The sequence below is a fragment of the Anas platyrhynchos genome, chromosome 2 (assembly GCF_047663525.1).
Source record: "Anas platyrhynchos isolate ZD024472 breed Pekin duck chromosome 2, IASCAAS_PekinDuck_T2T, whole genome shotgun sequence".
In the NCBI taxonomy this organism is placed as follows: Eukaryota; Metazoa; Chordata; class Aves; order Anseriformes; family Anatidae; genus Anas; species Anas platyrhynchos.
Window position 1 is genome coordinate 46,624,407 of NC_092588.1, and position 15,157 is coordinate 46,639,563.

The following is a 15,157-nucleotide window of genomic DNA, read 5'->3' on the forward strand; positions in this document are numbered from 1 at the left end:
TTCTGGCCCTGTGTTTGCTGAGACACTGTTGGAGAGGTTCTTACGATACTACTGGTGTCTGGCTCTGCCTCTTGTGGTACATTTTTCCCTGCTATGGGCTGGAAAAAGTGGTTAGAGGTAAGACTAAACGGGGGTTCCAGAGAGTCAGTGAGTCTGAGGCCTTATCTAAACAAAAATTGTACCAATTTAACTAAACCTATTTAGAAACAGAGGTTGCTGAATTAATGCCACCCCCCCCCCCCCCCACCCCCCCTTTCTTTTTTTTCTAGAACAAAGTCTGGGGAGAAACTTTATTCATGCCAGTACAATTTATACTGTTTCTAATGCCTTTATTTTCTCCTTTGTACTGTCAACAGCACTTGTTTTGTAACTCTTCTGTGCATATTCCAGCATATTCCTGGATGGTGAAACAGAAACTGAGTCCCTTGATGCTTTTGCTTCTTCATTTCTTCCTTTGTACGTTATTTCCTAACCTTTCTAGTGGTCATCTGAATATTTAGCACAACTCTAATACTCTTCAAAAGGATGTTTGCATATTCTCTGATAGGCTTGTTTAGAGAGATGTTTCAAATAGCTTTTCTTAATTTGTTGCACAGTTTAGTATATTAAGTGGGGATATGAAGGGGCCTTGCAGCTGCAGAAGGATCCTACCAAACTTACAATTTACCCCATCAAATGGCAAGGTAGCTGTTTTTCACACAGACCATTCCCTTATAACTAGATATTGGCTCATGACTGAAAGTAGGAAAGACCTTGTCATGTATTGCAGACAACCTGTGGCAATATATTCCATGTAAGTCAAAATAGATACAAAGAGGAACCAAGCTGAAAAACAAATCTTTAAGTTCTTTATTGTTGTTATTGCCAAAAGCCTTCCTGGCACTTCCAGAAAGACGTAGTGATAGGTGCTGGTAGAAATGTGCCCAACAAGCACCCCTTGTGTGCAGGCTTGCATGTTAAACCACATGACTTCCAGGTCTCAGAGTAGGTGTGGCTTCAAAATGGAGAAATTACAGCAGTGAGCTGGAAGAATGACTTTGTCCCCCTTTGTAATAATAATGTCAGAGCTGTTATTACATTTGGCTTTGGTAGCAGGTTGGAAGTGTTTCTCAGAAGGGAAGTGCTTCCAGCTCCATGTCTCTTTCAAGAGCTCCATTCCCATGTACTTGCTGGAAACCTTTCAGGAAACCACATTCCCTTTCCCGTCCCTGTTCAGCAATGTGATCCTTCCCAGCCAGAGCGGCTCGCAGACCGCCTCGTCGTCCAGGCCTGGGAAAGGAATGTGACAAAGAGGGGGCAAAAGTGCTGGCGCTTCCAATCCCTTCCTATGCTGCCTTTCAGAAGAAACCTCGTCCCCACCTCCTTATGAAAGGGTTTTCTACATCCATAAGCATGTTTAGAAAGATCTGCAGTCTCTAATTTTCCAGCATGTGGTGGGTGAAGGATGTGATTTTAGCTGGAAACAGTCACATGGCCAGATCCTCAGCCTTGTGCGAGTCTGCCTGATGCTCCAGGGGTCACACTGTGTTGTTGTCATTTGTGCTAGTGGCAAAGGAGGTCCAGTAGATTGCTCCCTAAGTTGCCTGTTATGGCCCTAAATGATGGCTGGTGTCTGACAGTACTGCATGCAATGGAAACACTACTGCTATGCAAAAGAAACGCCCTGAAACTTTGTGCTAGTGCAATTTTCCAGGCAATCAACAATTCAAAAAGACAGTAGGTGAAGAAATGCTGTTTATATTACAAGTTTCAATAAATAAGATAAAGGGGGCAGGAAGAAGAGAGGGGATCAAGGAACTGTTAATGACTTAGAGGACAGAATCATATTAGAGACAGAAATGTAAACTTGTTTTGCTATTGCTAAAAGCCCAGGAGATACACATTTCATTTTGCAGAGAAATATTCTGATCAGTGTTTTCTTCTGTCATAGCAGCGGACAATTGAGCTTGGATCCCCGCCAGACTTTTTTATCCTCTCTTTAAACTAAACAATTAATTAAAAGGGAACACAAGGCAGGACAATTTAGCCAGCTCTGTTAGTTTAGACAGAATGGGTTATTGGGCAATGCCATTGCGGCACAGAACAATCGCTCCTAGCTTCTGTGCCACAGGAACAGTTAAGCCTTTCAAGATGATTTTCTAGCCACTGCTGTTAGGGTGATTGTGCTGTTTTCTTATTCTTTATTTTTATGCTGTTTCATTTGCTCATCATTGTTACTGTTTGTATTATGTGGTGCATGGGTGGTAAGGATTAGATAGTGATTCTCAACACAACAGTTTCTCTTGAGACAGACATTTACCCACCCTGAGACAATTGCTTTCCAGAACTGAGGCAAAAGAATACAGGAGACAAGTTGTACAGCCACTGAAGTCAAAGAAAAGCCTCTTGCAGGCCCCAGTGGACAGGAAAACTGGAAGATGGAGAGCTATTCTTTTCCATGTTTTGAAAGACTAAGAATCTCAGAAGACTAAGAGTCTCAAAAAATCAGGATAGGTGGAGACCTTTAGAAGCTATTTGAAAGCTGCAGGTGCACAGGAGCTCTGAAAATTACAGTGATTACTTAAGCATCAGAAATGGCTTCATGGACAATTCGCTCCATCCAATTGATCTGTTCAGCCTCCATCCAATCAAGGAGTTTGATCCCCCCACCAAAATGCTTTTGACTGGACATTGTGGTAAGTGGACAAGGGTTGGGAAACTGAGTTTTTTTTCTGGCTCCTGATGCTCATTTCCATGCAGTAGCTGTTAACCCTTTTGTACCTAGAAATCATCTGTAAACTGGGAATAACAGTGTTGCATACTTAAGTTTTGAAGCATGACTAAACAAAGTTTATAAGAAACTATGTGAGGCCAAAGTCATTCTGGGGTTAATCGCTTGCAGAGATGGGGCTAACTAACAGGACTGTCCATAACTTGACACCATATATATTTCCTTTACAGAAATGGTTCCCAGTCTTCACTAGACTGTGGGAAGCAGACTGAGCCCAGTGTGCTGCTTATAACATATGCTTTACTCTGTTTCAGTGGTCTTCTTTTTAACTATTTAATTTCTAGCAGACACCAGCAACAGAAAGGATTTTAGCAGCAGAATGGAGGGCTACTAGTTCACCTAGATTTTAGAAACATAAATATTATCCCACTCTGTGAATTCATAAAGTCACTAAATAGAGGTTAGGATTATAATTTATTTTTTATTCTCCACTAGGGATGAATTTTACACCAGAGAGTCTTTGGGGAAAAATGAAGGATTTCTTTTTGGATGTGTGTACATATTGTTTAAAATATCTCATGACATTCTGTGTTTAAAAAAAAAAAAAAGTGTCATCACCTTCACTTCATTCCATGAACCCAACTTGTTTTCAGCTTCAGCTGTTCAGTATTTATCACCCTCTATTGTCATATATTACACAGCTGCATAAAGGCAAGTTTTAAACAAACAAACAACAACAAAGAAAAAAACAACCCCAAAACAATAAAAGTCAAACCCAGTCCAAAAGTGAAGCTCGCGGTAGGTGGGAACAGTGTAATGAGTAAAATGTCATTAAGAAGAAAGTGTTTGCTGAAGAAGTGTAATGCCAAAATTTCAAGCCAAGTTACAAGATTTAAAAGATTAAAATCAGAGGAAAATTTTGAAATGATCAAGGTCTTCAGTAACATTTATTTCCCATTAATGATCATGAAGCTAAATTACATAGTAGATTTGTATCAAGGCAGCAAAGTCAGAAGGCTTAAAGTGAATTGAATTGCAGGGAATTTCTGCCCCTAAATCCCTGTCTGGTGTGGTCCATCTGAAAGGTTGCTGAACTGAAGATATAAATCATATAATCTGTTTGCTGCTCTGCCATTCACACACAGCCTTCACTTAAGCTAAAATGTTAAATATCATAGAATCATAGAATGGCTTGGGCTGGAAAGAACCTTAAAGATCATCTAATTCCAATCCACCCCATCCATGGGCAGGGACACCTTCCACTAGACCAGGTTGCTGGCCTTAAACACTTCCAGGGATGTGTCATCTGCAGCTTCTCTGAGCAACCTGTTCCAGTGCCTCACCATCCTCATAATAGAGAATTTGTGCCTAATATCTAATCTAGACCTACCATTTAAAAATTAATGGTTTACTCTTTATCCTATCACTACAATCCCTGAAAACATGTTCCTCCCCAGCTTTCCTGTAGGCACCCTTTAGGTACTGGAAAGCCACTATAAGGTCTCCCTGGAGCCTTCTCTTCTCCAGGCTGATCAACCCCAACTCCCTCAGCATGTCTTCATAGGAGAGGTGCTCTAGCCCTCTGATCACCTTTGTGGCCCTCCTCTGGACTTGTTCTAATAAGTTTGTGACCTTCTTCTGCTGGGGACCCTAGAGCTAAAGGCTGCACTCCAGGTGGGGTCTCATGAGAGCAGAATCACCTCCCTTGACCTGCTAGCCACGCTTGTTTTGATGCAGCCCAGGATATGTTTGGCTTTCTGGTCTGTAAGAACATATATGTATTGCTGACTCATGCTGAGCTTCTCATCAACCAACACCCCCTGGTCCTTCTCATCAGGGCTGCTCTCAATCCATTTTCCAGACAACCTGTGTTTGTGTTTGGGATTATCTACCAATTTTGTTTCCTTCAATTTAAGTGTCTTGAATTTAGCAATAGATCATCTCACATAGTGTTGTCCATAACTGCTACACTTCTTTTCACAAATCCATCACAATAGCAATGTGTAGCAGCCATTTTGGTGTAGTGCTTTGAAACCTTATGGAAAAAATGCACTGCACAGGTAGTCACAAGTAAGTGCAGCTGTCAGCCCCACTGAGGCTAGTGGGTCCACTTTGAAGCAGTGTTGAGCACTGCAGCTGCTGCTGTTTTCCCAGTACCAGAGGGGCTCCTACAAGGGGCATGACCTGTTGGCCAAAGGAAGGGGACCCCTGCCTGAGTCTTGAATATATAGAGGCAATTTTTCAACTGTGAACATTTTGGCAGCCTGAAATGTTCTGGGTCCATGGGCTGAAACCATTCAGCAAAACAATGAAAAGTTGGTGTCCTTCTATCCTGTCCCATCCCATGTGTCCTTCTGAGGATGCTGAACTTCCTAGACAAGAGGCTAATGCCAAACCATGCGCAGCAGTGACCATGGTGAGAGGGAATTGCCTAACAGCATTTTCCATGAAAATTGATTCATATTCATCATTTTAAATGATTAAAACACCCTCACAGGAATAAGCTGCAAAGTCAATGCATCTGTGTCAGGAGTAAAGCAAAATGCCACCCATATAGCAGTGAGATATAAATAATCATGCTACAAGTAATGTTTCCTATTAAAGAGCCAGATATCGCCCTTTTCAATCTGTAGAGAACAGGACTGTTAGGCATGTGATGTAAAGTAAGACCCCTGCATTGTATTCCTCATACATTAGCCAACTAGTTGATTTAACCACTTCATCAGAAGCAGTGTTTAAATCACATTTGATTATGATTTGCAAACTTGCCTCCTGATTCAGAATGTGCATGGCTGGTTTCTAAAATAAATTGAATTAAAATTTTCTCATTGTGATCATGCCTGATTGGTGTCTCTTCCTTTAATAGTCTGTATATAAGCAAAGGTATGTTTATATGTTAGTTTCAGCAGTTGCACATTGCCTGTAAGTCAAACAAGCCCAGCATTCCGTTACTTCAGAGGTGAGCCTCCAGATCTCCCCATCTCCCATTCTCATTAAACAAAATCCCTGAAATTTGTGCTCTGTTACTGCCTTCTAGTATGAGGAAGTGGTGTGGTGGATGACGCACGGACTGGCCTCCAGGGGAGCTGAGTACTGTTCCCAGCTCTGCCATTTGCTGGGTAATATCCTGCAACTCATTTAATGTTTTTGTGTCTCAGTTTCTCCAACTGTGAAAATGAGGCTAGTGGGCCAACATTTCCCACTGAAATCAATAATAGAGTCCTACTGAGTTCAGTGGCACTTCAGTGCTTAGAGATCTGTGAGGGGAAAAAAAGGGAATTGTTGCTTTTAATACATTTTCCTCACTTGCCATTCACTAGCTATGCTTCACATCAGCATGATTCAGATTTATTCCTAGCCTTCTCCTTTTATTTTATGAAACATAGCTGTGTATAAAAAAAAGTTTATCAGCATTTTTATAATCTTTAATTCTGCCCAGTCCTTTTCTAATATTTTGTCAATACTTTTCCACCTTAAATTTCTACAGTATAATGAAAACATACTTCCTTACTCCCATGTAATGGAATACAAATGGAAGGGACAAGACAGTGTTATTCAAAAATTCTCAGCTTATGAAATAATATGTATTAGTTGACATGCCCCAGAGAGATACAACTGACCAGCTGCTCTGGGTGAAACAAATAAAAAGAAAACTCCTTTATTAATGATGTACTCTGCGGTAGATTGTATCTGGGGAATTCTGTAGAAATGGACTTTCTTATCCCTTCCCTGTAAGTGAAATACGGAGGAGGCTGAGTTCTTAGAGATTTGGTAGTCACATAAACAGTGCATAAATATACAAGGAATGGTCATATTCAAGAAGGTTTCAGCTTTGGTAACCACTACATCTTGCATTTTCTTTGGCTTCCTTTAGTCAGCTAAAGACTGTGGGTGAGACTTTCCAAATATAGGCAACCCGAAATTCTGACCAAAAAACACATGCCTTCTCAGGAGTGGATTAAGGCACGATTCATAGATCTGGGTCTTGGGCTTGTATAACCACATTGTTTGGATTGAAGTATCCGGCAGCTTGGGCTCTAGTGTTAGATAGGGCTGTGGAGGTGGGAGGTAGAGCTGAGAGGCCATGGAGGCGGTTGAGTCATGGGAATATTTACTGTATGTTTGGATGGATTTGGTTAGTTTATTGCACTGCTCTGGCTTTCTTGAGGCATGCTGGTTGGCTCAACTCCAGGACTTCTTTAGTCTTACTCTGTCCCAGCAGTGGGTCACTTTGTCCCACAAATTATAAACTTGCAGAGAATGCACTTAGTTTCTGATGTGAGATGGAAGACAGGTTAACAGCGAAAACAGATGAACTTTTGTTTACTAGTATAAATTCATTGAATAATTTAGGTTGGAGGGGCCCCTTGGAGCTCCTCTAGTGCAATTGCTTGCTCAAAGCATTGCTAACTTTGAAGTTGGAGCATGTTGCTTAAGACATTTTCCACAAAGTTTTGAGTATCTGTAAGGGTGAAGATGCGACAGCCTCTCTGGGGCACCCTTCTCTTTTTTTCCCTTTCCTTTTCCTTTTCCTTTTCCTTTTCCTTTTCCTTTTCCTTTTCCTTTTCCTTTTCCTTTTCCTTTTCCTTTTCCTTTTCCTTTTCCTTTTCCTTTTCCTTTTCCTTTTCCTTTTCCTTTTCCTTTTCCCTTTCCCTTTCCTTTTCCTTTTTTTTCTTCTTCTTCTTTTTTGTTTTTCCTTTGCCAGTCTTATTGTGAATATTCTTTTTCCTCATACATGAAAGTTCCCTTGCTGAGACATGCATCCAGTGACATCCATTGACATCCTTTGATGTGCACTTCCAAGAACAGTTTCTCAGTGACCACCCATTAGGTAGGTGAAAATGGAAGTGAAACCCTCTCCTTTAGCTCTCCCTTTTCCAGGCCAAACAAATCCAGCTCCCTCAGCTGTCCTTACATGTCATGTTTTGCAGCCCCTTGTCCACCTTGGTGGCCCTCAGCTTGACTTGCTCCAGTTTGTCAGTGTCCCAGAATTAGATACAGTATTCCAGATGTGGTCTCACAAGTGCTGAATAGAGGGGAATAATAATTTCCTTTGAGTTGCTGCCTATTTTCTTAATAAAGCAGCCCAGTATGAGGCTGGATTTTATTGCTGCAAAGGTATACTGCTGACTCATGTTCAGTTTTCCCTTCAGGAGTCCCAGGTCCTTTTTGTGAAGCTGCTCTCTAATCAGTTGGCACCCAGGCTGTCCCAGATGCAGGACTCAGTATTTGCCTTTATAACACATCATGACTTCAGGTATAACTTTAGATACAAATGCTCGTTTTTCAAACACAACGCATGACTGCAAATAGAATGACCTGTTTGTACATGTGTCCACCAGGTTTATAGACATATTTTGCTCACTTTTTATTCACAAAGTAGCCTCATTTTTTAATGGAGAATAAAAACAAAGTAAAATTCTAGAACTTTAACATATATGCAGAGGAATTTCTTTGGATGTATTTCGAACACTTCTAAAGATAAACTTCTCCTTTGGATAGGGTTCTGTTTTATTTTTCCCTTGCTCTCCTTGACTTTTCCCATTCTTAGATAAGAGCAGTGAGAACTGCATGAGGTATATTGGCATAATCAGTAACACAGACTTGTCTGGACCTCAGGAGATAAGTCTGCACTGTATCAGCAGACGGCACCTAAGAATGCTTTTCAAAGAAAAAAAAGTCCCCTCTATCTTTCAAAGGGAGCTTCCTTCTGTTGTCTTTATTGGAGGTCAGATTGCTGATCGGCCTCCTCCAGAGCTGGAGAAATTCCTCTGAAGACCCCTTAAATTGCATTTCAATTATACATGAGGCAGTACTGGCAAGCCCATTTTATTTCCAAGCTGCCCCGTCACTTCTCAGAGGCGATGTGGTCTTGGAACCCTTGTTGCAGGTAAAAAACAAAACCCCTCTTCTGGTAGTCTGAAAGAGAAAATGTTCCTGAAAAGGCATATCTAACTGATTTAGAGAGAATCAAGTGCTCTCTGTAAACAGTGTTTGCACAGTGTAAATCTCTCACAAATTAGGCACCCAAAGGAATGTGTTAATCAGCAAGGAGTTACAAGGGAACATCAATCTTTAGTGGCTAGTAACTACAGAAGACAAAACATTCAGAATAATTTGATGTTTACAGACTTAAAATGTTCCAAATTTTATTTCGCAATTTACAATACAGAATAAGGGTTCTAATTTCAGCTGTGCTGATGGATGCAAAGAATTTGAAAATCAGCAGAGGTAGGAGAGGCCTAAGGAAGATCTTTTAAATCTAGCCTGCTTTAAAAAATAAAGCAGTTACTAAGATGGAATGAGATGGATTGAAAATGCTGTGGGATTAATCAAATGCCAGACCCCAGTGTGGGTTTGGGTTGTGTGTAAATTTTGTTTGGTCTTTCCCAGCTCCGTGAGAGGTGAAGTTTCTAGCATTCTTGTGGGAGATCCAGTACTTCATACTGTTTTGTCATTCTTTCAGAGATCTGGAGTTTGTCCACTATTTCCTGCAGAGAAAACCTTGGTAAAAAGTCATCGAGAGAATCCCAGTAAAGAGAACTGCATTTTGGGAAAAATTAATTGAGAAATTTTGTTCCGGTGTGTTAATAGACACACCAAGTTATATCTTTATTGATTCCGGCTTATTTCCTCTACATAAAATAAGACTTTTTACTGTCTTTGATAATAAAACTTTTACCAGACTCTTTTACTATTGTTATTGGGAGAAGACCTTACAGTATATAAATACTAGTGCAAGAATGAAAAATACTGGGCAGAAACTTTAGAGAAAGATACAAGTGGAAGTTAACCTTTGTTATGTGCAACTAACATGTATGAAAACATAATATGTTTGTTTTTCAGTTTCCTATCACATTTTCCATCTGTTTTCTGCAAGGCTCTTAAACTTCCACTTCCTCTGTGCAGTTTTGTAATATTCCCATTCACAGGAAGTAAGAGGAAGAGCTCTATGAGGGATATGTTACAAATAGACTGTATGTAGGTGTTGGGCTAAAATAACTGGCCTCCAGCTTGATCTGCTATGAACTGAAGACTCTTCAATAGAATTCTGAAATTCAGCTTGTTTGTTACCAGGGGCTTCATCCTGCAGCACTGATTTATTTATAATTTATTTTATTTTAATTTTATTTTATACAAGTTACTGTTACTTTTTCCTACTGCTTTTTATCTGTAATCACCAAGTACCGTATTAAGCAATAACGAAGGTCTTTACAGTATTTAGACTGATAATTATCAATATAGTCTATACCTAAGAAATGCTTCTGTGACAAAGGCCAGGAGCTGGTTACAGAATTCACTGATGGGCAGAGCCAGGTCCCTTTATTCCCAGGGCAACATATCATCAATACATTGCTGCCTGGTGAAAATGAGTTTCATAAACAGAGTGAATAACAGCAAAGCTCTCAACAGCATGTGAAAATAAGAATAAAGTGACCAATTACAGATTTGGGTCTTGGTTGCAAAGAGCTTAGCCATGGGACTCATGAATGTGACAAAGACACGGAGGCACTAGTGGACTGCATTGTTTGGCTCAGATTTCCTTCAGCAACAGGAATCCCAGATCCCAACAAGGAGAGGGCCTATTATTCTCATACTTTTGTAACAGCTAGCACTGAAGTTATTACAGTGTACATGTTATACACCATGAGGACATAGATGCTGTAGATCCAGAGCCACAGAAAGTCTTTTCTATTTTTTTTTCCTTCAGTACTGAATCCAGATAGAGTCTTCTAGTGTGAAATTTGAGGGGAGAGCCAAACTTCCTTTTCTCTAAACATTTCAAAAGATTGATGAGTTCAAAACTGGGATCATCAGGATTAACATCCAAGTTTTGCAAATGTCATGTCTTACTAATTAGCTGATCCAAGCCTCCAGATCTCTAAATACAAATATAATTGTTCCATGACTTTAATCTATCTTTAGTCCAGCTAAAGGATGCTAATTCTGTTACTCACTTTATTACTTTTTTTTTTTTACATTTACTTTTTTTTTTTTTTTTTACTCGGAAAAGCAATTAATTGTCATGAAAACAGAGTTGTTGAAGTGATTTCATTCTGTCATGAAAGCTTGAAAACACACAGCCACAAAGCTTTCCCTCCCTCTTGTGCTGTCTCCTGCCTCCCCTTCCCCAGCCCACAGGTATAACAAAACAACCTTGCAAGATGAGCCTTACAGTCTATGAACACAAGCTTGTAAATCTGGCGCTTGAACAAGCCCAATTATTTTTAACTGCTTTTGTGTAAGACAAGAGGCTATGTAAAGAACAGGATGTTTTGAACATTGAACTCTGGTGCATTACCTAATACTGCTGCTACAGATTTGATGTAATTTCTCTGCAGGTGTTGAAGGCATCATAAAGAGCATGCTACTGGGGTGTTGTACATTTAGGATACGTAGCCTTGTGGACTTACTGATTGTTCTTTTATGAACAGAAATGACAAGTTTATAGTTTATACTACACACAGTTTATATTGAAATACATCTTATTCTGCATTCTAAAAGGCATCCTTCTAGACTTTATTTGAAAAAATATATAGAAAGGATGCTTAACAGACTTTTGTTAATCTCCAGTTTTTTCAGAGATGTGTGAAATGATCCACCTTTGTCTTCCCTGGAATATGAGGTGACTGCATCTTCCTTAAGTAGGGAAAGACGGTTGCATCCTGCTGTACTCCGTGGGATTGCTCTGCAGCCAGGTTCTCTGTTGCTCATCTTCTCTCAGCCCCTATGGGAAATTCGCTGATACAGAAAGTAATCCTTCCAAATAGTGCAGGTGTCAGAGGTCTGTGTAAGAGGGAGGCTTTTGTGGAAAATTACACAACATCTGCCCACACAATAGCTGGCCAGTACTGTCCTTCCTTCACTTTTCAGGTGCATGAAATGTGTATAAAAGAAAACATAAGGAAATAAGTAGATCCAATATTCTATTGCATGGTTAAAATGTAGTTGTTATTGGAAATACAAAGCATCTTTTTTGAAACTTTGTCAGGGAAATTGTCCTTTCTGACCACATGTGATAAACTTGAGGTTAAATGGCCTCACTTGTGACACACTTGTAAGCAAGGACTTAATTTTCCGTTGTAAAAGCATGACTAAAACTAAAGTGGAGGAGCACCACTGCTGGGAGTCTGGACCATAATACTGTGAGGGGATTCTCTGAAGCCATACTGCACTTCGCTCTGCTGTTCCTATCTCTCTCAGTGACTCTTTTTCAACACCCTCTTCATGCTTGACTCATTTTGTGTCCTGGCGTCTAGATACATTCTTCCATGGTCACTTAGCTTTGTCTCATATCATCTTACCATCATACATGGTTCTTTACAGACAGCTATTATCAGCTTTATGCTCACTTATTCTCCAATTAGTGTCATTATTGTGGTGGATGAGCTAAGAACAGTGCTGCTCTTGGTGTCCTCTAAGTATCATATTTCCTCTGGGCCACTCATGCAACATTGGGTGGGAAAAAGTCACATTCCTCACAAAACTCAGCTACTGTCTAATGAGACTCATCTGTGTTGCCTTTCTGCATGGAAAGGCTGACCATTGGAAACACCTGTTTGATCACTCAGTTTGCATTTCTGTCAGTGTGAAGGAAGTCCCTTGTTTGTATTTACAGGTGCTTTCGCAAGACTAATTTTAGATAGAACCCCAATTTTAGTTTTTTTTTTTATTATTATTTATTATTATTATTATTTTTTTGAGGTTGTTTTGATCCTACTCCTGCCATCTTAACTTGATACACTTGTTTTATCTCCATTTTGTACAGCTGCAAATGCCTGCATGAGGTAAAAAGCAATGGAGAGAACTCTTTGTAGAGACAAGGGTTTGAAGCTAAAATGGCAGAAAGAAGTGAGAGATGGTGTGCCTCCTTCTGGCTAACAGAGAAGAACAAGTGATGCGATTGGGCTTTTCTACAGCTGCATGCTTGCTTGCTTGCTGGGGGCTTGCTGTGCTTCTCTGTTGTCCTGCATCTAAGGCAACACTCTCAGACTTGTGCCTCCAAGGTTTGAAAACTCAGTACAAAGTGTAAGCATAAGAGTAATCACATTTACTTTAATTGTTTAACTGTATATATTACATATATTCTTTTCAGTTAGAATCAGAGCACCTTGTGTCTCACAGGACTGATTTACTCTAGAGGGTAGAGGGTGTAGTAATCCTGTCAATGGGGTACTAAGGGAAATCGAGTCCCATATACATCTGTTTGTTGTATTGCCAAGTCTTATGGCTGTATTTCAAATCTATAGATATTTGATGTTTTTAAACCTCCATTCTTTAGATCATGGGATACTGAAAAAATCTGAGCATTTCTTTTTAAAAAGTAGCTTTCATACTCTTACAGTGACTTGGAAGAATTAAAAAAGCTCACAGACTAGGAGACAAGAAAGGACGCTGCATATACCCTTTGGAAAATCTTGTGACTTTTTTTCCGGTGGCCTCATATTTTTTGCAGCTTTGATTCAGAATTTTTGAAAATTTGGAACAGCTGAGTATTTCTGTTCATTTAAGGTGCTGCCATTTAATCCTGACAGTACCCAGAGGACAGCCTCTCTGGCAACAAAGGTCCTTTAAAATGCAGAGCTCATCTTTTACAGTGCATGGCACAACGAGACTGGGAGCCTTTGCTGAGAATTTTAGGCACAACCACAACAAAAATAATAAATAAATGAGGCATCTCATTCTACCCAGAGATGCCGTATAGAGCTGCTGTTAAAGTGCACATTAGCAAATAAAAGCAGCCTAAATTTAACTATGACTCAATTACACTAAATCTGACCCATTTTTGTTCTGTGTTTCAATTTAACACTTATTTACATTCTTAGTCTTGGCGCTGTTAGAAGAGAAGGGTGGGGGAGCAGGCATTCTGGTCCTCAGAATTGCTATAAAAAATTGATGATTAGGAAAACACAGCTATAGTCAGCTTGAAGCTGGGTAGCTCATTTGAACCTACTATAAAAGAAAAGATCATTTTCTCATTCTATTAAAACTCAGTTAGCAACGGCTGTGTAGGCGGCAGGAGATCAGAAGCGAACGTCCAACTTGGAGTCAGTACAACTGGGGTCAGGTCCAAAGCAAACTGCCTGATTAGTGAAACAATTTGTATTTTACAATGACAGCAAATAGGTAAATCTTGTGAGACTCAGGAAATCCTAGCGGACCGTGAATGCAAGCACTGCCTGCTTCGCAGGTTGCACGTTGATTCGGAGGTGTCATTGCCTCTGCTTTTTCGTGCTCCTATTCCAGGGACATAAACAAGAGGGACTCAATTTACTAAGGGAACTTTTTTTTCTTTTTTCTCCCTCTCCCTCTTGTTTTTACAATCTACATGTAAAGACTAATTGGCTGTGTTTTTTCCCAGCTATTTTATGCTTCTCTTGCTCTGGTTACAAGTCTTACTAAACCAGTATATCCATGGGGACCTATAGACAGCCAACATTTCCAAATGACATGCAGCATTCCCCTTTCTTTTTAAGTGTAAAACATTTACAAGTAAATTTACAAACGCATTAAGAACATTTCCCCGGCTGGCTGTTAGTGTTTATTTCTTCCCCTTCTCCTCCTGGGAACTGACACCTCCCAGCCCTCACCTTTCGCACGCTGCTCCCCGTTACTTTGCCTCCTACCCTCCCCGCCGCCCCTCTCCCTCCTTCTTTCCCAGTTCAGCAGCGGAGATTTCTGTTTGTGCCAGTGGGGCGGCCTGGCGAGACCGCAATTGCTCTACCCCACAGATTGACGAGCCCTCAGATGCCGATTTACTGTACATGGCAGCCACGCTGGAGCCGAGGCACATCTGGAGTGGAGTAAGCTTACTCAGAAACAGGGGCCAGCTCCAGCCGGAGCCAGCGGAGCTGAGCGTGGCGCTGAAAGGCAGCCCTCCTGCCTCCCCTTCCCTCCTCCCCGGGTACATTTCCTAATGTAAACAGAGGCCAGGGGGGAAGGACACAGTAACTCTTTGCTGCATGTTTGTCATGTCGCGTTCTTTATCTGCTTGAGGTCAAGCCGGAGCTCTGGAAAAACAGAAGCTTTGCTTTTATTCTAAATAGCTGAAAGCCGGCGCTGCTGAAGGGGAAAAAAAAGAAAAAAGAAAAAAAGAAAAAAAGAAAGAGTTTGCTTTTGTGTTTATTTGTTCCACTTTATGGTAATTTGGGGGATAATTTCATTATCTGCAGCCAAATTGAAAACAAGCTGTTGTCTATGCTAATGATACCAGTGTATTATTTTATGTACAGTAGGCGTGGAGCTCTTTAAACCACAAGTGGACTGGATTTCTGCTTACAGCTGTACTGCTTTAACTTTTTTTTTATAGTTGCAAAATGAGACTTTCCTTTTATTATCTGGAAACAAAAAAGATTATGGATGGCTCTTTTGTTTTACAAAATGGTGAATACCTTTCACGGCCTGGTGCCAGCCTGCTGTCCAGAATGTGCATTTTAGCTACATTAG